The sequence below is a fragment of the Dermacentor andersoni genome, chromosome 11 (assembly GCF_023375885.2).
Source record: "Dermacentor andersoni chromosome 11, qqDerAnde1_hic_scaffold, whole genome shotgun sequence".
Lineage (NCBI taxonomy): Eukaryota > Metazoa > Arthropoda > Arachnida > Ixodida > Ixodidae > Dermacentor > Dermacentor andersoni.
The window spans coordinates 22,267,395-22,294,242 of record NC_092824.1 but is presented as its reverse complement, the minus strand read 5'-3'; the positions used below and the strand labels follow the sequence as shown (position 1 = coordinate 22,294,242).

General features: G+C 42.6%; 1 long non-coding RNA gene across 3 annotated transcripts; it reads right to left on the bottom strand.

Moving 5' to 3' along the window:
- Positions 1–273: 273 nt before the first annotated feature.
- Positions 274–23,764, bottom strand: LOC126517792 (uncharacterized). Of its 3 annotated transcripts, none has more exons than XR_008609758.2 (5): positions 23,660–23,764; positions 11,250–11,391; positions 7,961–8,069; positions 4,746–4,838; positions 274–395 (listed from the first exon to the last, which is right to left on the bottom strand). It is a non-coding gene; the product is annotated as an uncharacterized lncRNA (long non-coding RNA). The 3 variants fall into 3 exon arrangements; XR_008609759.1 differs by lacking the exon at positions 274–395 and adding an exon at positions 4,569–4,678; XR_008609760.1 differs by lacking the exons at positions 274–395; positions 4,746–4,838 and adding an exon at positions 4,569–4,678.
- Positions 23,765–26,848: the final 3,084 nt, after the last annotated feature.

Here is a 26,848-nt window from a genome sequence, read left to right as displayed (position 1 = left end):
TGACGAACGTCTTTAGCCATTACACTTACCTTCCTTGTTTCTCTTTGATGTGGACATGATGTAAGCTGTAGAGTCAATGAGGTGAGAAAGCTTGAGGATAAAAAATACCGATAATTGTTCGCAACTGTCTAAAGCAGAGAATGAAGACCACCTTGAGTAAGTTGCGCGAAGAGTTCCTTGTTATACTTTGCGCGAGCATAAGTCTAACCAAATTTGTTCACACTTCAACATATAAAGTGATGCAGAGTGACCCACCGACAATTCTTACATGGAAAATTTTATTCTAAGTTCTCTCATCAAGTTGCTAATGTTGCTTGCGTGTCCTCAATCCATGGCTTAATTATTCCAAAGAAAAGCACTTTTATAATTTCCTTGTCGGTATTGATTACGGGTTCCTGTTGGGAGAATTGGGTGTATTGAATTGTGTCATTTCAACTAAATTGTCCAGCTCATTCACAACGCTTGGGGCTTAATTTCTGTAAATTGCTAATGCCTGTGACGAAAGTATTCATCGACATGACAATTTATTGGAACATTCTGATCTCTGCACATGGTTGTCCTTTTTCAGCTTAATAAAATTTAATGCCAAAATTTTTTTTAAATATCAAAGCCTAAAATTAGCACTTTCATTGCTTTGAGATTTTAAAATTCTTTATAATTTGGTGCAAAAACTAGTGAGGTATCCTGTGCCTAATCGTTTTTGTCATACATTATAAATGCCGCAGTTATATCTTGGCTAGAAAGCTCGAAATAGTGTTGTCTTGAGCCTCTTGCTACCTATAAGCAATAGCAGCAATTAGTGTATATACGCCACACACAAAGAAACGGCGCTTTGTGCTGTACTACACTTGTGAGTTTGTCACCTATACCAAGCTTGAAGACATGACTATATATAGTAGTGTCTGTAGCATAGCGCCCCGCTATGAATAAGAATATTGCTCGGCGGCCGCTTTACCAGTGAAACCACATGCCAGCGGATGATAAAACAGCATTGATGTTAAGAATTTTCCCCTGATAATGGCTGCCTATATTTGTTAGCCTTTAGTGTAGCTTTACTTATTCGGCGCAGGCTGACGCATGATCGAGTTTACTTGAAATTGTGAGAGCGAGAAAGTGTAGCGACAGCCCTCACTTTTTAAGAGTGGCATATTCGAAACTACGTGTCTGCACGAAGTTATTTTGCAATGTTGTTGCTTTTTTGAGATGTTTCACCTGTAATCATGAAATGCGTCAACCAGTTGTAATAGGCATTAATGTTGAATAAGCATTACACATCTCATTTACAAAGTACTACCAATAAATCTACAGCACCATTTGCCAAGAATCCAATGCGTTAGTAGCACTTGAAAAGCAAAAACTAATATTTTTTGCTGCTGTAATAGTCATTTGTGTTTGCTATTTAGGTGATCATGGGTGATTCAGCTCCTATACTTAGAAGTGGTGCTCACCTACATGGCGTAAGTAAACTAATACATGGTGTCAGTTAATTGGCCCATGCGGTAAGGTCAACCCCGACACGCGCACTCAACGAGCGTGTATGACCAAGCTCAAAACCGTTTTGTTGACAGTGTGCGAAATGTCGTGTATTCAGTGCTGTTAAAATGTAGAAAACGATATTCGGCCAGTCAGGCCATTGTATCAACGATAGCATTAGAAAGTATAATAACAATGTAAAAGATCTTGCAATCAATGGAAACCTTGTCTTGCATTGCCGGTAGTGTGGATGTAAGCCTATGTTGTCGTAGAGTGAAGCATTGCATATACACCCTGATAATTAAATGCACCAGGGAATCTTTAGACGCTATTGAAATCCACCGCTTAACTGCTGATTGCATCAGTGTCGCATCTCTTAAGCTGTCCAAGAAAGAATTAAATTTTCTGAAAACTGCATTCTAACAAGAATGCGCTGGGCGCGAGGTCTCTCCCCCTCTTCCGTCCTTCCCTTTTGACCAAGCTGTGCTTTCTTTCCATGGTATTGTTCACACTGCCTTTATTGCTATATATGAAAATCTCAGGAAGATAATAAACGTGCAATTGTTATCGCAGTGGTTGCATGGTTCCTCCTGTGTGTCCCATTTGAGGTGCTATTCTTTCTGGGATAATGAACCAACTAGCCCATCAGTCAATCCACGGATTATGTTTCGTATAATGCATGGCAGCACCTACGACATGGCACAATGTAAAGCCTTTGTGCACCGCACCTTGTGTGCCTTTAAAAAGTCCAGCTGGCCAAAATTTTTTGGTTGCCCCCCACTAGGGCACGTCTCATAATGAGATCATCATTTTTGTTCACAAACTGCGCAGTTAATCTATTTATGCACGCCTGTTCTGCAACGCGGGGGTTCTCTTCTGGCAATTTAGTCGCCGTGCGCGACGGATACTCCCCCTCCCCCATTGTGCGCGCCACACACTCTTTATACGTGGGGTGCTTGTAATGTGCGTTGTGTATGTGGGTGAGTTTTTGCAGTTCTTGCATTATCACTGTCGACGTAAACCAAGGACGGCAGAAGGGACGGATTGTTACCTGACTTAAAATTTCCAAGTAGCACACATGATCCTGTGGCAAGGAAGCTTGGCAGGATGCGAACCAGGTAAACGGATACGAAGGACAATAAAAAAGTCGGGAGCTAAGAAGAGGTGATGGGTGACGCATGGAGGGGCACTTGCCGTTATTTTTTCAAACTATTACTGACTATAGTAAAAGTGTTGACCTCGTGGTTCATATACCATATGTTACAGAGACAGAGATGACTACAAGACGGAAGCCCAGTGTTCACTTCTACTGCCATTTATACTCTGCTTCCTTGAAGCGGCCACGAAACTACAATACGATACACAGCAGTAACACATGTCGTTACAGGCAATGTAAAATAATCTAACACCTGAATTTTTTTTCAGTAAGTGAGGGTGGATATAATGATGTAATCATGTCAGATGACGAACTACACTGGTAGACCCGGAAGAATGTTTTTTGCTGTGCGACAACTAGTAAATAATACATTGTGTAGACATTGAGTGACCTCACGCTTTGCACTGGTCGTTTAGAATAATATCGCAATGTGGCGCCACACTCTTTTTTGCACAGCCATCACGGCATGAATTCGAAAGAATCTTAAAAAGCGTGTCGGTGGTTGCTTCCACCACATGAGAGGAGAGGAGGGAGTTTAATTTCTGTGGTAGTGGTATGCCCTCGCGGTAGTTCCAAACTTCCCTATGGCGCAAGTTCCGTGTCAGTTTCAAGATAGGGTCCATGTTCATTTGTGCTAATTGAGCACCAAAGTCGGTCGACCGTAGACCACAGCACGCAGTGAAAACATGCGCTTTGCGACAGAGAGCTCGCTAACAATGCGAATGGATAGAACAAAAGTACCACGTTGTTGCTTTAATTGGTTATGGGCACAATGGCTACAGCAGTGATCTGGCGCGAAGCAGTTTGTTCTCTTCCAACTGTTTGAAATTCGCGAAATGCAAGGTCTCGTTCGAGAATTCGAACGACTGCTCAAGAACAACGAAAGAAGAACCAACATAGGATGATAATTAAGGAGGCAAATTGCAGCCCTCACAACATCGTCTGATGTTTTCCATGCTTTATGCAAGCACAATTGAGTTTATTTGGCCAATACTAAAAATCTATCATTCTTCATTTTTGGTATTTGAAATTATCATCCATTAGAACGTACTCACTGTATGAGTACTGTCATTTTGAGTAAATTGACAGAGCTTTAGTCCTTTTATAAATTGTTTTGCTGAACATGGATAATACCAACATATACTTGCGTGGTCTATTTGGGTGTTTTCAGTTGCAACTGTGAAAACACTCGAAATGGCAGCAGTTTTCAAGGTTAAATCAAATTTTACATTACGGTAATCAGTCAATATAAAAATAAGGTTCAATTAGGGACTGGGTTCGGTTACTGATATACGTATCAACCAACAGACGACGAATCCAGTGAAAGCATTACTTGCTGGTATGGTAAAGCAGGCAAAAGTGGACAAAGACAATGTGGCTAAAGGTGGGGCCAAATATGTTGTCACATCACACTTGCAGTGCTGTAGCATCGACATCCCGCGGCGGCCTTCCTCTAGTGAAGTATGATAAGTATTCGTCAATGTTCACAAAAAATAGTCAAGGTACTCTTAGACAACGCCGCTCGTGGGCCTAGTGGCGCACGTGGGACATTCTTCCAACCGCAAATAGGTAGTTACGAATGTTTAATTATCAGTCGCTTGAGCAATTTCATGTGCGACATGACACCTGCGGTTGAAAAGAGCGCCACTGGATAACATTTTCACGCTTTCCTCTTCTGCACATCCAAAATACTATAGATACTTTATGGGAGCATAGGCCGTTGAGGTAGCTAAATGGGCCACCACACTCTCTCGGTTAGATATGGGGTTCTGGCTCCCACCTACCGAATATTATCTTTTTGTAGATTTCTAGTTTCTCTTTCACTGTTCTTCGTGCATTTCAACTGAAACGAAAAGCAATTTCCCCTTTTCTTTTGTTGGCTTCATTGGTGGTTGGTTTCAAGTGATTCTGAAAAAAAGGCTCCTTTAATGGTCTTTTGTTCTTGCTAAAATTCCTGCAATTTATTGAAGAGCGTGGACAGCGCCAATCGATTGCAGACACCTCCCACGAAAGGCCTCTTCCGATGGTCAGAGTATACGCGGCACGAAGCTGTAAAAAATATGTCAAAGGAAACAGAACGGGCGCTTGAAAAACAAATTCAAATGTGTGTACTCACGTTTCGTCTGGGCAGAGAAACATACAACATTGGGGATCTTTTTCGCCTGCACTGCTGTTGTCGTATTTACAACCATGTGGTGCACTTCCGCAGCTAAACAATAATATTAATTGCAGTGTGATCAGTTTTTGTTTTCTTATAGATCTAAAGACGTACTTTATATATATATATATATGTTATAACTTTGGACACAGTTCAAATTTACCTTATCTTCTATTTATTTCAGCATATCCTAACCCTCTATACTTATTGTGCTTATAGCAAACAAATATTTAGCAATGTCTTCATCAGCCCCTATTCGTAGGCTTAATTATACATTGGAGGTTGTAAAATTTTGTCTAGGGAACCTCAAAGGGAGCAGGTTTTTCAAATTGCTTGGTTATTTGAGGAGATACCAGAAACGAAAGGTCCTGTTGCCGTGTCGCTAGCAGACGAGCATCCCTGCCAACGGAGATACCCTCACCATGAATATAGTGAATGCTAGCGATGTTCTTTCTCTGCTTTCTGCCACACCGGAGCCGCGTCAAGTTCACATGATGAGCTCCGCAAGCTTTCTTTTTATACTCTTCCTTTCTTGTTACGCGGCGCAAATACGGCGGCGGCGTTGCGCGTTCTGCACTGGTTGATTAACCCGCCTAATGTGCCACAGTCAGTGGCGTTCCAAACAGTGCGTTTTGCATAGACGCATTTTTGGTGTGACCATGACTGACTATGAGTATATGACTATGTCCAAGTTCCAAAGGCAGTCTCATGCTCTCGAATGTTTCTTTCTTGTTGCCGAACTAGCATATAGTTCACGTTGCGGAGTGCGTCTGGTCCACACAGCCTGTTATCCTGTACCCAAGCTTCTACGCGCAACCGTAACTGACCAGCTTGTGAAGTCGGCGGTGTCTGTCTGAAGTCGCGAAGCAAGCGAACGAGCAAGGCGACTGGGTGTGCAGAGAATCCCGCACAGGAGAAAGTTCTAAGAGCGCCGAGCGTGCGGCAATGTAGCCACAACTAGAGGAATGTGTAGGTAACGTTGAACGAAATAGGGTTGGGGACACGAGTCGAAGCATCGCGGAGGACGAAGGTATGCGGAGGCGCGCTGGGCAGTTTCTATAGGTCCTCTAGCAGTTGCGACAGGTTTTTTTACGGTGCATACGTACAGGGTTCGTCTCGTGAAAACATTCTCCTCGCGCACCGTACGGTGTACGTGCGGCTGAAAGCGCACGACGGTGAGCCGATGATAGCGGTTCAATCTCCCTTTGGCGGAGGAAGGAACCACACCGTATTCTGTCGTGCGCATAACATCGAGGGAGGGGAGGGCGGCGGTGTTCTACTTAGTCCATGCGAGGTCGCACGGGCTTTAGTTTGAATGTTTTGCATGGTGCAAAAACCTACTTTAAGGTAATTTAAATAAAACGAAGCCTCCGTGCAAAATTTTACGTGTGAAACAGGAACGAGAGGGTCGAGAAAATTTCGCGATAGCTAGCCGTATCTTGATTTAGACTGTAAAAAAAACGTTACCACTCGCTGGAACGAACGCATGGTAACCTAAACCAGCCGAGAGCTCACGTACGCTTTCTATTGATAGCGCTTGGAAAAGCACAACGGGGTTTGTGTGCTATCTATCGCTCAAGGGGGTCAAGGTTATGGTCAAGGTTATGCCGGTCCGCACCACGGAGGCGAGCCAGACTGAGAGGAAGCGCGTTCTCGAAACCGGCCATGCACACATCCGTGTTCCTGCGTCTAGTGCGTATGACTTCCGGAATCGCAGCCGCAAATCCGTACAAACTTGAAGGCAACGCTACTGCGTAGCATAGATAGCGCGGCCGCCGCGTAATGTTTTGTCGCCGTCGAGGCGCAAGGATAAACACACGCTCCGATTAATATGTCTGGTTCGCCAAGCGTGGCGACGGAGTGTGCCTGGCGCTTGAGAATGCCGGTCGAGCGCTAGAGCATCTCGGACATGGCGTACCCGGAATTGACACATTCGCGACATCCGCCTGGTGCACGCATCGTCTGACGAGGTGCCCTTTGAAGCGGATCTGCAAAACTGAGCAGCACCAAGAGCCAAAATCTACCTTGTTTGGCACCCACATGGGCCACAATTTTTAGAACAACATTGCATATTTTGCTTTCGCAAAGGCATTCGATGGGGGCGAGGGGGAGGGGTGTCATCGCACTCATTTCCTACTTGAGCCCGTCTTGTAACTTTCACCGATGAGAAAGTCTGCACACAGGCATGCACAGTTCGGCAGAGAAACGCTAGTTGCCTGGCATTGTTCGGTGTGTTTATATGTTTGTTCGTTTCTTACAAAACGAAAGAAGGGGCTGCTCCCGGTGCAAGGCACATAACTCTGCTGAGCACTGCAGGTCGATGAACTCTAGCTCCGCTGTGTAGTTGCGGTATTCTGGCGTAATTGTGAATTCTTCGCGAAATAGGCGGTATAACTGATTCCGCTCTAAAATTGACATCGGCTGCTACCTGAACTATGTCGCGACAAGTTGAGCGCATGTGGCGATCACTGACGTCTACTTGTCACCAGCAGGGAATAGCTTCTGTCTGATAAAAAATTAACGTGTTGTGGCATGAAAGCGATGAAGTGAACAAGCGCAGCTTCTCTTGGAAGGCAAAAATGGCGTTCACTCTATCCGTAATGAGATCATGATTTGCACGCAGGGCTGTGTTTAGCGTATTAGGACGACCTCTTCGGGAGGAATGCAAGGTCCGTTACCCACTCGTCGTGTTCGAGCTTCGCAGTGCTTTATCGCTTAAGAAACTAATGATGTCATTTAGCAGCAAGAGTTCGTAAACTGCAATATCTACCGTATAGGAAATTTTTAGAAATGTAATTAGTGGACATGTGTTATTTATTTGAACAGGTGTTTTGATTCATCGTGCAAATGATGCCCGCCTCTGAGAATAGTACATTGACGGACTATAATTACGTCATGTGCAACATAGCTTTTCAAGAATCTCGCAAAAGTTAAAAATTATTGCTCGGTGAAATGTCGAATATGTTCCTGCGGCAAACTTTACTAGTATATCGCTCTGTCGAATACAATCTGCATTTTGAACGGCATTTGCCTTTTCGGCTGATAAGTTGACGATGGAATATGCATTATGTCTATTCAAACCAGAAATTTGCAACGCATGTGCGTATACAGAAAAAAATTGACGTCACTGCTCACTCCTGTTACCGTAATGAACATAAGAAAACATTTCATACCCGGAAACCGCAATTCTGCTTGTGTTAAGAAAGCATACAAGCATCCCACACTCTGGTTTTGGTAACTGAAATACCGAAGTGAAGTTGCGTCCACCATACACGCACATTCCTGAAATAAATATTCATAGTGACGTCATTTCGGTTATCAGTGAAGAGGTAACAAAAACAAACATTGCGCATAATGCAAAAGCAGGCTCTCTAGGTTCGATATTTCGTGTTATAATTACCCGGTGCGTTTCAGATGCGCATCAAATGCAAGACGAGAGGGCTTTCACGACATATTGCGCACAGTCCTTAGTTGAGCTGAAACATTCAACAAATGAACGATGTCTCTACGTCGGAAACCACATTGTAAAATATTGCTGCGTTCTACGCGTTGTCTTAGGCTTTAGTCAGATCCTTGAAATGGTCAGAAATATCATCACCGAGGTGAAAGAAGTTAAGCAGTGTGATGGTACGTAAGTGATAGATGGATGAGACCTTATAGAAAGATAAGAAAAACCGCTATGAGTAAAGTGGATGTACTGTTTTAACGACGAGGAGGAACGTAGCCTAGAACCAGCGCGCCGCACCCGTCTCTTCCTCGCACTGCTGGCATGGGCGGATTTCGTTTTCTCCCAGCGGCACCTTGGAGAGGTAGCGGTTTATTTGCGAATTAGTGAGGATACTAACTTGTTCGGTCTGTGATTTCTGCAAGATCAGATGACTCAAGTTCGACGGCCTCTACTCTACTGTATTAGGCCGCAAAAATAACATAGCAGCCCACTCAAAAACGCTATCCTTTCCTTATTAGCACCCGGAGAAGTTTATTATTTTTTTCTGCCAGCGCGGGTAAAAATATCGAGAAACAGTTTACGACACGTAACATCCTTTGCGTAGCGTGCTTGTCGTTTGGGGGCGGCATTTCTAGTACCGAAAAAACTGATGCGGGGCTCGGGCATATTGTGCTGGTATTACGTCACCCAAAAAAGAAATTTCCGTCATGCCTGTTATAAACTTCACGGGGTTGAACGTTACTCCCCCTATACGCGCGGACTGTGGGACTGCACGCAGCTAGTCGTCATTCTCTTTTCTCGTGCTACTCCATACCAAGGTATCATCAACGTATATCTCTGTGCCCGGAACTGCGTGGAATATTTCATTCATACACTTTTGAAAGACCTCCGACGCTGCGGCTATACCGAAAAGCAGCCGGAAAAATTTATAGCGACCAAAGGGGGTGGCAGACGTGCATATTCTAGAAGTCTCCTCATAAAGGAGAATCTGATGAAACCCAGAGCTGGCATGTAGGCGAATGAAGATTTTCGCTCCTGCAAGCTCTGCCTCTGTGTCCTCTCGGCGCGGCATCTCGTAATGCTCGCGCTTCAAACAACCATTAATTTTTCTGGGATCCAAGCATTCGCGCAATTTGTCGCCTTTATTTGTGATGATCATTAAAGCGCTTATCCAGACTGTTGGCTCTTCCACGTTGTAATGATGCCAGCCTTCTGCATCCCGTTGAGCTCGGCTCGCAGCGGTGCTTGGATAGCTAAAGGATCTCGTCTACCTCATTGCGCTGTAGGAACGCTGCCTGGTTGCAATACCGTATCATATTGCCGTTGGATGCATCCAATACGGCGAAGACATCTTGGAATTCCTGCACCGCTTGTTCACTGGTGTTCGTTCTAAATTCGCTGATGGAACTCGTGAATAGGCAAAGTTTATCACTCGGACGCAGGCGAATAATCGATTGCCTTTCTTTTTTTTAATAACAAAGATGTGGACCGTCTTGTTGTCGATGCTGGCATGTAGCGTGGTGATCTCAACGTGGTCGATGACTGCTGCCTCATAAGAACGTAGCACTGAGTTGGTAGCTGTTAGGTAAACCTTTGGGTTGAGCTTGCGATATTTGCTATACAGCAAAAGGTTTGCTTGTGCTTCTGTGTCCACCTTCAGGGACAAGTCTCCTTTCGCCACTTGAGCTTGGACGATCCAATTACGCGGACTTATTAGGCTGCCAATCGAGACGTCAAGAATCTCGAAGTCCTTTTCACGACCTTCGACTTCTGCTACTTTTGCACTATTGCAGCAAGATGGTTTCTACCTCCACATCTTTGGCACGCTCGCCCAAACGCCGGGCAATTTCACGGGCCATGTTCCAGCCCACACCTACGGCACCTGAAGGTTGAGGGCTGTTCTTTATCAGTTTTGTTGACACGGTTGACCTGTTGTTGTTTCCGCCGCCATACTTCGTACTGCGCCGCCGATATTTCTGCTGCATTACACAGTTGCTCGGCTTTGGATAGCACCCCACGACCACTAGCGTGGGCGTGGATTCGAGTTCCACATCAGACACCGTGCTTCGTGTTGGTGCGACTGATGCAGGTAGTCAAGCCAGGCTTGCGACGAGAAGGACCACCGGGTTTATTTGCGGCCAGTTTTATGGCATACATTGGGAGAGGGTGCACTGTACATGAAAGGCGAACATGCACTCCGGGCATGCGCCGCGAAGATAGGAGCGTTGCCTAACTCGCACACTTGCCAGTTTTATTGTGCACACACGATGCAATCAGCAGCACCCTATTTTTGCCTAATGCAGGACAAAATCGAGTCATTTTCTCAGTTCTCTTCAATTACGACTGTCTTGCCTCTGCTTCCCCATCTTGAGCCTGCAAATTTCATCACGCCACCCATTTCCTGCCATCTTGGGCTGAGCTTTCCTTCCATTTTATTAATTTGAACTGAAGGTAATAAAGTTTAGACAAAGCTCACACGCTCTTTGTCAGTGACAGGACGGAAACTGATTGGCATAACGTTAAGAGACCGGATGACAATAGCCTGGATCAAGGGCCAAAGGGATAGCTGTGATAATGTTCTAGTTTAGATTAAAATCCCGAATGAAAGGAGGGGTGCCTAAGAATGTGTAGAGTATAAAATCAGTGGTATTTGTATAATCGGTTCCAAGTAGAGTGATACGCTATCAGTGAGTGCAGAGCAAATGTTGCGGTGCAATTGAAAAACTATCAATCACAAGATGGATTCAGCGGCTGAAACAGCTAACTTCAGAGATTGCAATGACAGGGCTTCATCCTGAAGCGTACCTAAAATACACTGCTAATGGTAAACACTTATATGTAACAATGCTACCGCTAGTTGGCTGGTTTTGAAAATTGCATCTACTGTCCATGCACTAACTACAGAACTGTCGCCATTCCTTAAAGATGACAAAGAAAAATATGAGCAGATCGCCGGTGACTTGACTTATGAATGGTATTCATCCACGAGGAAACTGGAAAAAAAAACTACATACCCTCTTTCATTGTCGCATTGGTATATCTTGTTGAGGTTTCACGTCTCCTTAGTGCTTGCGTGCCGAAATAACCACGCATGGAGATGACAAAAAGTGCCCAAATACGCATCGTGTCCAAACGCCAATGGGAAACGCCACAAGTCTGCAAAATATTAGAATTCTTCACGTCGGTGTCACGCCTATTTGCTGTGAGGTCGCGCATGTGGCGGCCGCACCACAGCCGAGTTGTTGTGTATACGTGGTCGGCGGATTACATTAAAATATCCGATGCGCCGGTTCCTGGCGCATCGAACATTCTGTATGCTAATAAAACGTGCTGACAGCTGTGAAATAATATTTTGTTGCCCTCCAATTCAACACTTTTTCACGAAACGCGTACAATGTTCCCATTTTCCATCAGAGAAGCGCAAGCTGTATTGCCATGCAGGCCTGAAACTCTGTCACACTGAGTGTTTTGGCGATTCCTAGGTGCTTTCTGTGGGCTTTTTCATTGCGTTCTCCTTACCCTTTTTGCATCGCTGTTGTGAAATTCAACTTATTCAGGTTTTCCTGCTATCCTTGCATTGTTTAAGAAATAACATTTTTAACCCTTACTGCAGTTTTCTTTCCTTGAGATAAAATTGCACAAGCATTTGTTTAGGCAAGGAATGCACGAAAGAACATTCTTTTCTAAGGAAAGACTTGGTCGCGATTTTGAGAGGAAACATTGTCCCCTATCATATATGAGACACCATGCAATTAGGTTTCCATTTTCTTACGTAGAAATGGACATCTCACTTGCATGAAACATGCAAAAAACGTTATCCACATAAGAATCCTTGCAGATTGCTTTTTAAAATTGAGTTTATTTTTATTTGTTCCAACTAGTAAAGTATTTATTTATCAGTAAAACAGTAAAATATTACTGTTGGCTGATTAATTCATAACTTCCATATAAAGGCTGGACCAGTCATACACCTTAGTCTGTACTAATTTTAGGAGCGTGTACAGGTTTGATGCAAGAAAAAAGGAAACCTTCTTTCTCTTATTCCGAGAGCTATTAGTTGCTGCTGCTGTGAGTAGCTCCCGGTTAAAAACTAGCCCATGAGAAAAAATCTTCTACCACCAAATATTTTTTTTCGTTGGAAAGAAATCTCTACCTCTAAAGAAACTACCTACAACTGCATTTTAACGACAGCGCGAGCGGCACAGGTACACAGAGAAGGAACATAAAAGCACGAGGCAAAACTCATAACTAAGCATTACTGAAGAAAAAGGAAACTAATAATGTTCACACAAAGACGGGTATGTGCAATGGTTGGCATCAATTAGAAAGAAGGATTTTGTTTGTTTCTTGTCCCTTGTATCGTGCATGCGTTGTTTTCTTGGTGCACGTTTAGGAGTTCTTGTTTTCGAATAAAATTTACTTCTGAGGTTAGCGCCTTGTTTTCGTTGTCCTTCTTCTCAGTGTATGTTAGCATTTCAAATTATGCATTTCAGCCAACTGGCCTAAGTATCAGTCTTATTAGTGCAACTGCATGCTGTCCTTGATATGCTACATGAAATAGTGCTTGCCTCACAACACTACCAGAATGTATTGCCCTGTAAGTGCATCCCACTAGTCAAAGAAACAGTATATAAGCATGCTGATATTTGCCGTGCTATAATTTGAAGCACACAAATTAAGAAAATACCATGGAGCCAAATTCAGTGAGCGTTTCCTTCGTATGTGCTCGTGGCCATTGTGTGGCCACATACGCTAATAATATGCCAAACGTCAAGATTCATTCTTTTTTTTGTGGTTTTTGTTGTGAGCACTTCTAGTCTAAGACGTTTCTGTGAATATGGGTTATGTTTACTTACAACCTTTCTTGCGCTTTGCGTCAATAGCAGACCGCAATAGGATCTTTCATAATAAATGATCCCAAAATGCATTTTCAGTGGTAAATTCGCTATGTATTTCATTGCTGGAGAGACATCGATACCGGTTTATAATGTACGCATGATCTGACCTTTTTTTTTTTCGCTCTCGTTATACGTCTAATAACGGCAGCTCAGGGCAACACGTCTAACTCTTTTCCTATCCGAAACCTACCAGCCAGCCGTGTCGTGCTCATGCGCATGCCACGAACCTCGCATCTTTATTCTTCTCCTCTTAAGCTTGCTTATTCTGCAAGCCTCAGTAAACTGTCGGAAGAGGGCGTTACATTGTATCATGTAGGTAATACACTGTGGGCTAAGGAGTTAAGGGCTTAACGGGTAATAGGACTTGGAATTGGTCCCAGTTCTCTTGTAAATGTGTTACTAACAGTGAAACGAAATTTGCAGAAAATTGGAGCAACATTATTTCTATGTGCGTGCGAGGTTAGGTATGCGCCCGTAAATTTTCCCTGCGAGCTCAAAAAGAATAAAACGTCGTTTCGAGGAACGTTTCGAAATGTCTGGAGAAACTGTATGGTACACTGGTGTCACATTTAGTGGATATTGACGACCTGTTTTCAGTAATATGTGACGAAAGTTGACCGTTCCTGGCTACGAAAATAGTGGGTGATTTTCCGTTTATTTTCGTGTTATTGTGCGTTAAAAGAAGCGCGTATTGCCTGTCCTTAGTGCTCAAATAATTAAGAGTGGCGCTGATTGCACTCGTTACATATTTGGTAGGAACCAAAGCACGTCACTCATTTACGTGTGATTTATAGCGCCCACGTTCAATAATTACAGTGGTACTTATTCATTATCAGGCAGTTTTACGGGAGATTCCAGAGAACAAAGTGTGGCAACGAGCTTACATTTGCAAGACATGTGACAATTTAATGACCCATGTGGGTCAACCATCTGAAAATATTTCGTTCCAAAAGAGACCCCCAACCTAACTTTTACTACAGCTTCAAAAAATGAGCAGTTTTGCTGGAAAGTGCGCTGTGATTCTGCATAGTCGCCCAACCCTTGGATGATTATTTCACCTCCACTCACTTTCAGATAGGCAAGAAAGATGATTCTGCTTTGAAACGCAATAAATTCAACAGAAGAGGAATTATGAAAGAGCAGATACCATAATGCTTCTTTGTACTTTTTTGTTTTATTCTGCCGTGTGTTCAAAATAAATGAGAGTTAGCTTCAGGTGCTGTTTCGTGTCTTTTTATCCCGTTTCTTTCAAGCCGTCAACTTTATTGCAACAGTCATGTTCTAGCTACATAACAATAGTATTACAGCAGGAGGTCCCAGAGTTTTGAAAAAAACTGCTAGGGGGACCTTCTATGATTACCTAAATAGGGTTATTATACAAAAACAGCAATGAAATACGGTCATGTGAACAATAGTAATAATACTTAGGCAAGTTGCTCATATATAACAGGCAACTGGATACATACGTTAATGGCAATGCTAATTTTCAAACATGAAATATAAAGGAAATCGTGTCAAAAAGCAGAATAAGAACGAATATTATCAAGAATAATCAACGCACCATGAGAGACCAAAATCGTTTCATTATCAATAATGTCAGTTACTTATACAAAAACAACAGGTAAACATCAAAATGATATACATGTTGATAGTTCATGAAGAAATTAAGATGGGTCCACTAATTCCTGAATTAAATATTTCTTGATGCGCGCGGAGTATGTATAAACATTGTGTGACGATTATATTTCGAAAGGTAATGAGTTTCGTATTGTTATTCCAGGGAAGAGGGCTGGAAACTTGCTGTAATTAGTCCTTACAGCAGGTAAAACATTACCGCGCAGGCAAAACCGAGGGCTGTTGTTGTTAGTAATGTGTTCAGGATCAATATATTCAATGAAAAAAAAAATTAAGCGCCGTGTGTGATGAGCTTGTATGAAATTATGGATAGTTTCTAATGGAATAATTGTCGTAACGGGAGAATGTTAAGGGCCACGGTGGTCGCATTTCAATGGGGTTAAATACGAAAGCACCCGTGTACTTAGATTTATGTGAACGTCGAAGAAACCCAGGTGATCGAAATTTTCGGAGTCCTCCACTACGGCGTGCCTCATAATCAGAAAGTGGTTTTGGCGCGTAAAACCTTATAATTTGACAATGTTAAGTTTAGAAAACAGTGAGCTGCAGGACAAATCAAATGGGCTGAAAGTCAGTGTCATAGCTTGCTTCTGAAGCCGCTGTGGACGCTCAATGTGCGCAGAATAAGTTTTGGCCCATGATGACACACAAAACGAAAGATGGCTATGAATTCAAGCAAAATAAAAAGATCGTACGGTGTGAAGCGGAAATTAAGTTCTTGTCTTGACGATAATGTGGACATCAAGTGGAGTCTTTTTCACAAGTAATCGGGAATGTCCATGAAATTTTAGTTCGCTATCGCAGATGACACCGAGGAACCGCGCTTTGTTCGAAACGTGTATGACGTAACCACGAATGTAAACAGAAGGTGGGACTTCGATTGAATTTCGTTGGGAATCGAACACCATAAATATGTTTATAGTGGGAATAATGTGCAGATGAATATTTTGACACCATGCAGTAATATTGTTTAAGCCGGTGTTCAGGTTAGACTGGAGTGTGATAATTGATTTTCAGGACGTAAAGCTGGCCGCGTCATCAGCGTAAAGTATGCAAGTGGTCTTAGGAAGAATAGTGGGTAGGTAATTAATAAACATCAAAAATAAAAGGGGGCCTACAGTTGATCCATGTGGAACTCCTACGTTAATTAGCTCTGAAGATGAGAGATGGCCGTTAACTTGTACCATTTGAGACCAGTTACTGAAGTGTTCTCAAATAATGTTCAGTGGAGGACCAGATATATCAAATTCTTCGAGTTTCACAAGTAGTGAGCAATGGTTTATTTGTCGAATGTCTTCGTAAGATCGCTGAATGCAGAACCCACATATAAACCTCTGTCAAGAGCTTGCTTGATTCCTTGAGTTAAAGCAATGAGTGCGAGTTCGGTTGAATATTCTGGCGAAATCCAAATTGCTGAGGAGGAAAAAGGTTATGCTTCTTTAAGAAGGGCATTACTCGAGTCTGGAAAAGCTTTCCAATCCCTTAACCAAAAAGGCAGGATACAAATTTACATATTTGTACTCACATTTAGTGCATATATTGTGCTCACATTTAGCAAAGCACTTAGAAAATAATTCACTTTTCAGAAAAGCACAATATGGTTTCCAAAAAAACTTCTCTTGTGAAACTCAACTTCATTCTTTTACTCACAGCCTTCATATTATTCTCGACAAAGGTTCATTCGCAGAGTGTGTTTTCTTTGATTTAGGCTAGGTGTTCGACAAATTGTGTCATAAATTGCTTCCATTTAAAGTTAGTAAACTTAATCTTGATCCTAACCTGTTTGCATGACTTGAGCATTTTCTCCACAATCAGTCGCAGTGTGTTGTGTCAAACAATCATATGCCCTCATTTAATCCCGTAGACTCTGGTGTCCCCCGGGGATCAGTGATAGGCCCTCTTCCTTTGTTACATTAACGATTTACCGAAAGACGTTTTTTCCAGTATTTGCCTTTTCATAGCTGAATGTGTTGACCTCCGTGAAATCTCGGGCGAATCTGATAATAAATTCTTAGAATCCTATACGAACGCTATCTCTAACTGGTGTGACGTATCGTTAATGCAACTTAACCTAACTAAACCTAAATGTATGCGCGTAACTCGCTGCAATATTCCTCCACCGAACTATTTCTTAATGATACTCCTCTAGAGGTCGTAACCTTCTATAAATAACTAGGCGTCTACATAACCTCATCATTTTCCTGGTCGTTTCACATCGATAAGGTAATTAACAATACTAACTGCATGCTACACTACCTTCGCCGAAATTTTTCTTCTGTTCCTACATCATTAAAATTAATATTGTACAAAAAGGTTATTTGGAGTAAAACGCAGTACGCCTCATCCATCTGTGCCCCGTACCTCGAAACCCTTATTCAATCACTTGAAAACTGAACTAATCCAAAACAATACCGCACGTTTCCATCATAGCAAGTACAACCGCACATCAAGCGTAACTGCACTGAAAAATTCTTTGCTACTTGCTCCTCGCTCAGCCCGCCGTAAGTGCTTTCGCATCGCTTTATTTCATAAACTATATTTCAACAATTCCTACCTGCGCGATAATCTTATATCCTCTCCTACCGACATTTCCTGTCACATTGAAGTCATAAGGTTGGAATCGTTCAATGCCGCACCAGAACCTGTCACGAATCATGTATTGCTAGGGCCTCTCAGGAATGTAACCGCCTTCCCGGCGCAGTTGTTGCAGTGAAGGACATCTCAAAGTTTCGTGCGATCTTATCAGACATCATCATTACCGGATACAATCAACTAATCCATTTTCCTGCTTTGTAAAATTTTTTGCATCTTTGTTATTTACTTGTGTATGTTTATTATCCACTCCCCTCTGCAATACTTCGGTCTTGAGGGTACAATAAAATAAAATAAAAAAATAAAATAAACTTCGCCTGTGATTCTCTACTGAAGTCTGATCATCTTTCTTGAAAACAGGAACTATTCTGCCAGCTGTAAGACACCTCGGAAACAAAACTGCAGAGAACATTTTGTCAACGATCAGTGCCAAAACTGACGACATTTAATGCGAAATTAGTTTTTATTTCCAAGGATCAATGTGGTCTAAGTCAACTCTTCTATTGTTCAATAATGTGATTACCTGATGAACTTTATCTGCAGGCATCGAATGGAGATAAAAGGAATGACTACACCGATGTATATGAGGTGAAGGACACGCTGGCTGCTGCGTATCCGTAGATGCGTAGAAATGCTCACTGAATGCGTTAGCTATTCCAAGAGGATCAGTATACCCTTTGTCACCTTGCTTTATTTTTATTGGGGTCTCTCAGCAATAGTTCTTGTTCAGAAACTCTTACATAATATTCCAGCAGCGAGTCGTGTTGCTTGTGTTTTTTACAAAAAAGATCCTGGTAATAATTGCGTTTAGTGCGCCTCAATGAAGACCTAGGAGAACTAGAAGTCGGATTCCTCATTCATAAGAATATAGCTGGTAACATACAGGAATTCTATAGCATTAACGAGAGGGTCGCAGGTCTTGTGACACTTAATAAGAGGTACAAAATGAACGTTGTACAGGTCTACGCCCCTACATCCAGTCATGATGACCAGGAAGTCGAAAGCTTCTATGAAGACGTGGAATCGGCGATTGGTAAAGCCAAAACAAAATGCACCATACTGATGGGCGATTTCAATGCCAAGGTAGGCAAAAAGCAGGCTGGAGACAAGGCAGTGGGGGAATATGGCATAGGCACTAGGAATAGCAGGGGAGAGTTATTAGTAGAGTTTGCGGAACATAATAATATGCGGATAATGAATACCTTCTTCCGGAAGCGGGATAGCCGAAAGTGGACGTGGAGGAGCCCGAACGGCGAGACTAGAAATGAAATAGACTTCATACTCTGTGCTAACCCTGGCATCATAATAGATGTGGACGTGCTCGGCAAGGTGCGCTGCAGTGACCATAGGATGCTAAGAACTCGAATTAGCCTAGACTTGAGGAAGGAATGGAAGAAATTGGTACATAAGAAGCCGATCAATGAGCTAGCGGTAAGAGGGAAAATACAGGAATTCCAGATCAAACTACAGAACAGCTATTTGGCTTTAACACAAGAAGAGGACCTTACTTTTGAAAAAATGAACGACAATCTTGTGGGCATCATTAAGGAGTGTGCAATAGAAGTTGGTGGCAACTCCGTCAGACAGGATACCAGTAAGCTATCGCAGAAGACGAAAGATCTTATCTAGAAACGCCAATGTATGAAAGCCTCTAACCCTACAGCTAGAATAGAACTGGCAGAACTTGCGAAGTTAATCAACAAGCGTAAGACAGCTGACATAAGGAAGTATACTATGGATAGAATTGAACATGCTCTCAGAAACGGAGGAAGTCTGAAAGCAGTGAAGAAGAAACTAGGAATTGGCAAGAATCAGATGTATGCGTTAAGAGACAAAGCAGGCAATATCATTACTAATATGGATGAGATAGTTCAAGTGACTGAGGAGTTCTATTGAGATTTATACGAGGTACAAAATGAACTTTGTACAGGTCTACGCCCCTACATCCAGTCATGATGACCAGGAAGTCGAAAGCTTCTATGAAGACGTGGAATCGGCGATTGGTAAAGCCAAAACAAAATGCACCATACTGATGGGCGATTTCAATGCCAAGGTAGGCAAAAAGCAGGCTGGAGACAAGGCAGTGGGGGAATATGGCATAGGCACTAGGAATAGCAGGGGAGAGTTATTAGTAGAGTTTGCGGAACATAATAATATGCGGATAATGAATACCTTCTTCCGGAAGCGGGATAGCCGAAAGTGGACGTGGAGGAGCCCGAACGGCGAGACTAGAAATGAAATAGACTTCATACTCTGCGCCAACCCTGGCATCATAATAGATGTGGACGTGCTCGGCAAGGTGCGCTGCAGTGACCATAGGATGCTAAGAACTCGAATTAGCCTAGACTTGAGGAAGGAATGGAAGAAACTGGTACATAAGAAGCCGATCAATTAGCTAGCGGTAAGAGGGAAAATACAGGAATTCCAGATCAAACTACAGAACAGCTATTCGGCTTTAACACAAGAAGAGGACCTTACTTTTGAAACAATGAACGACAATCTTGTGGGCATCATTAAGGAGTGTGCAATAGAAGTTGGTGGCAACTCCGTCAGACAGGATACCAGTAAGCTATCGCAGGAGACGAAAGATCTTATCTAGAAACGCCAATGTATGAAAGCCTCTAACCCTACAGCTAGAATAGAACTGGCAGAACTTGCGAAGTTAATCAACAAGCGTAAGACAGCTGACATAAGGAAGTATGGATAGAATTGAACATGCTCTCAGAAACGGAGGAAGTCTGAAAGCCGTGAAGAAGAAACTAGGAATTGGCAAGAATCAGATGTATGCGTTAAGAGACAAAGCAGGCAATATCATTACTAATATGGATGAGATAGTTCAAGTGGCTGAGGAGTTCTATAGAGATTTATACAACACCAGTGACACCCACGACGATAATAGAAGAGAGAATAGTCAAAGAAGAATTCGAAATCCCACAGGTAACACCGGAAGAAGTAAAGAAAGCCTTGGCAGCGATGCAAAGGGGGAAGACAGCTGGGGAGGATTAGGTAACAGCAGATTTGTTGAAGGATGGTGGGCAGACTGTTCTAGAGAAATTGGCCACCCTGTATACGCAATGCCTCATGACTTCGAGCGCACCGGAATCTTAGAAAAACGCTAACATAATCCTATTCCATAAGAAAGGGGACTCCAAAGACTTGAAAAATTATAGACCGATCAGCTTACTGTCCGTTGCCTACAAAGTATTTACTAAGGCAATTGCAAATAGAATCAGGAACACCTTAGACTTCCGTCAACCAAAGGACCAGGCAGGATTCCGTAAAGGCTACTCAACAATAGACCATATTCACACTATCAATCAGGTGATAGAAAAATGTGGGGAATATAACCAACCTTTATATATAGCTTTCATTGATTACGAGAAAGCGTTTCATTCAGTCGAAACCTCAGCAGTCATGGAGGCATTGTGGAATCAGGGTGTAGACGAGCCGTATGTAAACATACTGAAAGATATCTATAGCGGCTCCACAGCCACCGTAGTCCTCCATAAAGAAAGCAACAAAATACCAATAAAGAAAGGCGTCAGGCAGGGAGATACGATCTCTCCAATGCTATTCACAACGTGTTTACAGGAGGCATTCAGGGACCTGAATTGGGGAGAATTTGGGATAAGAGTGAATGGAGAATACCTTAGTAACTTGCCATTCGCTGATGATATTGCTTTGCTTAGTAACTCAGGGGACCAACTGCAATGCATGCTCACTGACCTGGAGAGGCAAAGCCGAAGGGTGAGTCTAAAAACTAAAGTAATGTTCAACAGTCTCGGAAGAGAACAGCAGTTTACGATAGGTAGTGAGGCACTGAAGTGGTAAGGGAATACATCTACTTAGGACAGGTAGTGACTGCGGATCCGGATCATGAGACTGAAATAATCAGAAGAATAAGAATGGGCTGTGGTGCGTTTGGCAGGCATTCTCAGATCATGAACAGCAGGTTGCCCTTATCCCTCAATAGAAAAGTTTATAACAGCTGTGTCTTACCAGTATTCACGTACGGGGCAGAAACCTGGAGGCTTACGAAAAGGGTTCTACTTAAGTTGAGGACGACGCAACGAGCTATGGAAAGAAGAATGGTAGGTGTAACGTTAAGGGATAAGAAAAGAGCAGATTGGGTGAGGGAACAAACGCGAGTTAATGATATCTTAGTTGAAATCAAGAAAAAGAAATGTGCATGGGCAGGACACGTGATGAGGAGGGAAGATAACCGATGGTCATTAAGAGTTACAGAATGGATTCCAAGGGAAGGGAAGCGTATCACAGGGCGGCAGAAAGTCAGGTGGGCGGGTGAGATTAAGAAGTTTGCAGGGACAAGATGGCCACAATTAGTACATGACCGGGGTAGTTGGAGAAGTTTGGGAGAGGCCTTTGCCCTGCAGTGGGCGTAACCAGGCTGATGATGATGAAGATTATTATGAATGAAGAAGATAACGCTGCAAAATATATCTGAACGCAAGATTTCAATGTAAAGTTGAAAGGCTGGCACTTGAATTTCTCATGAAGGTTATTCTTTTTATTAATGGGCTTTAACAGTGAGTTAGTAATCTATGGATTTCTGGGTGAACGAAACCACTTCGTCACTGTAGTGTAAGTGGTGCAGTTTTCTAGGCACGTAACTATGGTTTCCGAGAACGACACAAAAGCTTATTCTGCGCAATCATCCTTATCAACCGATGTCCAGACTATTGCGCAAATTAACTGCACAAATTTGACGGAGTCAAATCACCGCTTTGTCAATGTATTATTATGTTGTACATGTTTAAAGCATAACGTGAAAGGAAAAAGGTTTTTTGGTCTGTAATGCAATCACCTACCACTCCTGCAATGTGATCAGATGAAATGTTGGAGATAATATGATCTATTAGTCTACTGCAGCCCTGTAAATCATTCCTGGTTGAAGCTGAAATTTGCGAAGAAAAGCCAAAGTTGTATAAAGTGTACATGTACTGTAAACATGATGCACTTTCAGGATTGATGATGTTGGTGTTAATATCACAAGATATAACGATTTTTTTAATTTTCTATTACCAAGTTATTAAAAATTTTGCTTAACTGACCTCGAAATTCTGGATACGAAGATGAAGGTGGCCCATAAAAGGAAGCTACGATGATGTTACGACTGTTAATTTGTATAACGCTACGGTTAAATTCAAGCCAAACAGATTCGCAGGGAATATTTTAAATCTGATATGAAGACGACGGTTGTATGTGAAGGGCGAGCATACAAGTATGGCACCTCCACCACCACGATACAATTCGCGATTACAATATTCAGAATGATAACCTGGCAATCGAAACGCGTTCCTTTCATTGCCAGATAAGCATGTTTCGGACATGCATATGATAGATAATGAATGATCAAGTCAAGAAAGGAACGCAACAAGATCATCATGGTTTTTTCTAATCGGGATGTTGAGTTGCAGAAGGGATAATGCTGATGACGTTTCGTGTAACAAATGTGTCGTTTGTTGGAATGTGTAGGCAGCCACGGAGTGTTAAGGTCGGTTGGAAATGAGAAACGACAGCTTATCTAGCGGAAGAGGCCAATGCCTTCTGAACATGCTAATTCGAAAGACGCCGCTGTCGTCGGTCACACGGGCTTTGGTTCTGCAAATATCGGTCCCGAGGTGCTTCCACCGGTGTGCTCTATTAGGTGCAAGTGCCTGCGCAAAAAGGTGTTTTTGCTCTGGCGTGAGATGACCGCTCGCGTACACAGGTTTGGGGCCTATGCTCTGCGTAAACCCTATATAAGCTGTAGGCAGCCGCGCTTTTCTTGCCTTTTTAGTGAATTCATCCTTCTTGTTTCGCGAACAGAATCGCGCGATAACGTGACTTCCATTTGTCGCGACCACCCGGTGTGCAGTGTCTATATCTGTATTGGCGATTGGGCAACCGATCTTCTCACCAATAGTTAGGATGACTGCCAATCAGTCTTCGTCTGTTGACTCGGGCATGCATTTCAGCTCATCATTATTGAGTCGGCAGTATTGTTCGAGATTGCACATTTGTTTACTAAGCTTCTTATTTTCATCTCTCATGACCTTGCTTTCTTTGGTGAGTGCCTAATTTTTATTTTTCACACATTCACATATGTCATCAATCACCACTAGGCTAATTTGAAGTTCGGCAACCTCCTCACGATGAGCCTGTAATTCCTTTGCTAGTTCTGCACAAGTCGGCATGCTCCCAAGTTTAGCAATGCAAAAAACAAACACAAAATAGAGGCAGCAGTGGAAGCGGGCAAAAAGGCAATTGAAAACTGAGTACAGAAAAAAGCGACTAACCTGGACAGAGAAACACAAGGATCAGTACTTGCGCAAAGTCGTAAACACTGCAAAATATATCGGACTTTCTTCCGCACAGTCGCCATTCGTGACACAGACAATGCGGAGATTATTCACGAAGAGACAAGCTGCAGCGGGGAAGCTCAGTTGCTCTCATACGTAAAAGTGTTTGGCGTGTTGTTCTGATACCAGCGAACAGATTCAATACAATTGTCTTTTAGACATTATTTAAGCTATGTTTTTCAACAACAGCTACCTGTTGCTAACCATAGAGAATAATATCGCCACCTAAAAATTGCGTTTTGCAAACAACCAAAATTAATGTTTCATCTGTTTTCGTCTCATCATACCTCAGACTTGTTAAGTACTGCTAATGCAGTAGTAGACAAACTACATGTGTGGTCCATTAAAAATGGTCTCATAATTACCACTACTAAAACTAAAGCCATATTATTCCAAGCAAAGAACAAAAAGGCTACGCTGCCTGCTGACATCACACTTAATTCGGAGAAACTTGAACTAGTGAGCTTAGTTAAGAGCCTAGGGATCATTTTCAATCACGATATGTCATGGACTAGCCACTATATTACAACTTGTCACTAAACTTTCACAGATAGTTGGTCTGGTTTTCTCGCTTAGCTACCTTCCAGGCCATGTAAAAATGCTTATACATAACTCCCTTTTCATCGGGCATCTGAATTATCGCTGCCTTGTTGAGTCTACAACATCTATCACAAATATAGGTAGACTATTCATCATTCAGAAAAAATTCTCCGTCTGATATGTGATGAATCATGGGACTCCCCAAGTGAACCTCTCTTCCGAGAACTGAAAATACACAAAGCGCCTAATTTATACACTTACAGGTTAGTCTGTGCATACGTTAGGGAGTGTAAATCGAATAATTGTTATAACCGTTCCATAGCTAACATTAAACAGAACATACGTCATTATTAAACACGATCTCCAGAATATTGATACGTAATGTACCCGCGCACTAATTAAGCAAATGACTGCTTATGCGCTGCCTGTCCTGCTTAACACACTGATCGCAGATGGTATCGATGTTTTACAATCTTGGGTAACTAGCCTGTATAATTATTATTGCTGCTAGAGCTGGTTTTATACTGAATACTTTGTGCTTGTAGATCAGAATATTAATTTTGCAATATCATCTGTTGTTAGTATGTATGACTGATCTGAGTGTCTTTTTTTAACTTTTCTCTCCATACTGCTGATTTCTAAGTAATTTCTTTGGTTTATGAATTTTTCTGCCTTGTTTCTTTTGCGTTATTTTATTCGTATTATTCTGCTTTATTGTTATCATTCCCACATGTACTGTTGTTCCCCCTGCTCCTGCCATAAAATGGGTTTTAGGAGTTAGTCAAGCTGGTGACGCAGCTTTTTTCCTCAAGACCTCTCCATATTCAAATGTATGTTGTATATGGGAAATAAAGCACTTACTTACTTACTTATTTACCTAATTACTTACTTACTTACTCACTTACTTATTTACTTACCTGCATATGAATGTCATTCTATGGTATTCTTGTAATGTCATCTCTCGTCACACGTTTTGATATCATCATCATCATCATCATCATCATCATCATCATCATCATCATCATCATCATCAGCCTAGTTACACTGACTGCAGGGCAAAAGCCTCTCCCATACTTCTCAAACTACCCCTGTCATGTACGAATTGTGGCCATGTTGTCCCTGCAAACGTCTTAATGTCATCCGCCCACCTTTCTGCCGCCCCCTACTACGCTTGACTTCCCTTGGAATCCACTCCTTAACCCTTAATGACCATCAGTTATCTTCCCCCCACATTACATGTCCGGACCATGCCCATTTCTTTTTCTTGATTTCAACTAAGATGTCATTTACCCGCGCTTGTTCCCTCAACCAATCTGCTCTTTTCTTATCCCTTAACGTTACACCTATCATTCTTCTTTCAATAGCTCGTTGCGTCGTCCTCAATTTCAGCAGAACCCTTTTCGTAAGCCTTCAGGTTTCTGCCCCGTAGGTGAGTACTGGTAAGACACAGCTGTTATACACTCTCCTCTTGAGGGATAGTGGCAACCTGCTCTTCATGATTTGAGAATGCCTGCCAAACGCGCCCCAGCCCATTCTTATTCTTCTGGTTATTTCAGTCTCATGATCCGGATCCGTGGTCACTACCTGCCCTAAGTAGATGTATTCCCTTACCACTTCCAGTGCCTCGCTACCTATCGTAAGCTGCTGTTCTCTTCCATGACTCCTAAACATTACTTTAGTTTTCTGATGATTAATTTTCAGACCCACCCTTCTGCTTTGCCTCTCCAGGTCAGTGAGCATGCATTGCAATTGGTCTCCTGAGTTACTAAGCAAGGCAATATCATCAGCGAATCGCAAGTTGCTAAGGTATTCTCCATGAACTTTTATCCCCAATTCTTCCCACTCCAGGTCTCTGAATACCTGCTTTAAACACGCTGTGAATAGCATTGGAGAGATCGTATCTCCCTGTCTGACGCCTTTCTTTATTGGGATTTTGTTGCTTTCCTTGTGGAGGACTACGGTGGCTGTGGAACCGCTATAGATATCTTCCAGTATCTTTACATATGGCTCATCTACACCCTGATTCCGTAATGCCTTCATGACTGCTGAGGTTTCGACTGAATCAAATGCTTTTTCGTAATCAATGAAGGCTACATATAAGGGTTGGTTATATTCCGCACATTTCTCTATCACCTGATTGATAGTGTGAATATGGTCTATTGTTGAGTAGCCTTTACGGAATCCTGCCTGGTCCTTTGGTTGACAGAAGTCTAAGGTATTCCTGATTCTATTTGCGGTTACCTTAGTAAATACTCCGTAGGCAACGGACAGCAAGCTGATCGGTCTATAATTTTTCAAGTCTTTGGCGTCCCCTTTCTTATGGATTAGGATTATGTTAGCGTTCTTCCAAGATTCCGGTACGTTCGAGGTCATGAGGCATTGTGTATATAGGGCGGCCAATCTTTCTAGGACAGTATTCCCACCATCCTTCAACAAATCTGCTGTTACCTGATCCTCCCCGGCTGCCTTCCCCTTTGCATAGCTCCCAAGGCGTTCTTGACGTCTTGCGGCGTTACTTGTGGGATTTCAAGTTCCTCTAGACTATTCTCTCCCGCCTTATCGGCGTGGGTGTTACTGGTACTGTAT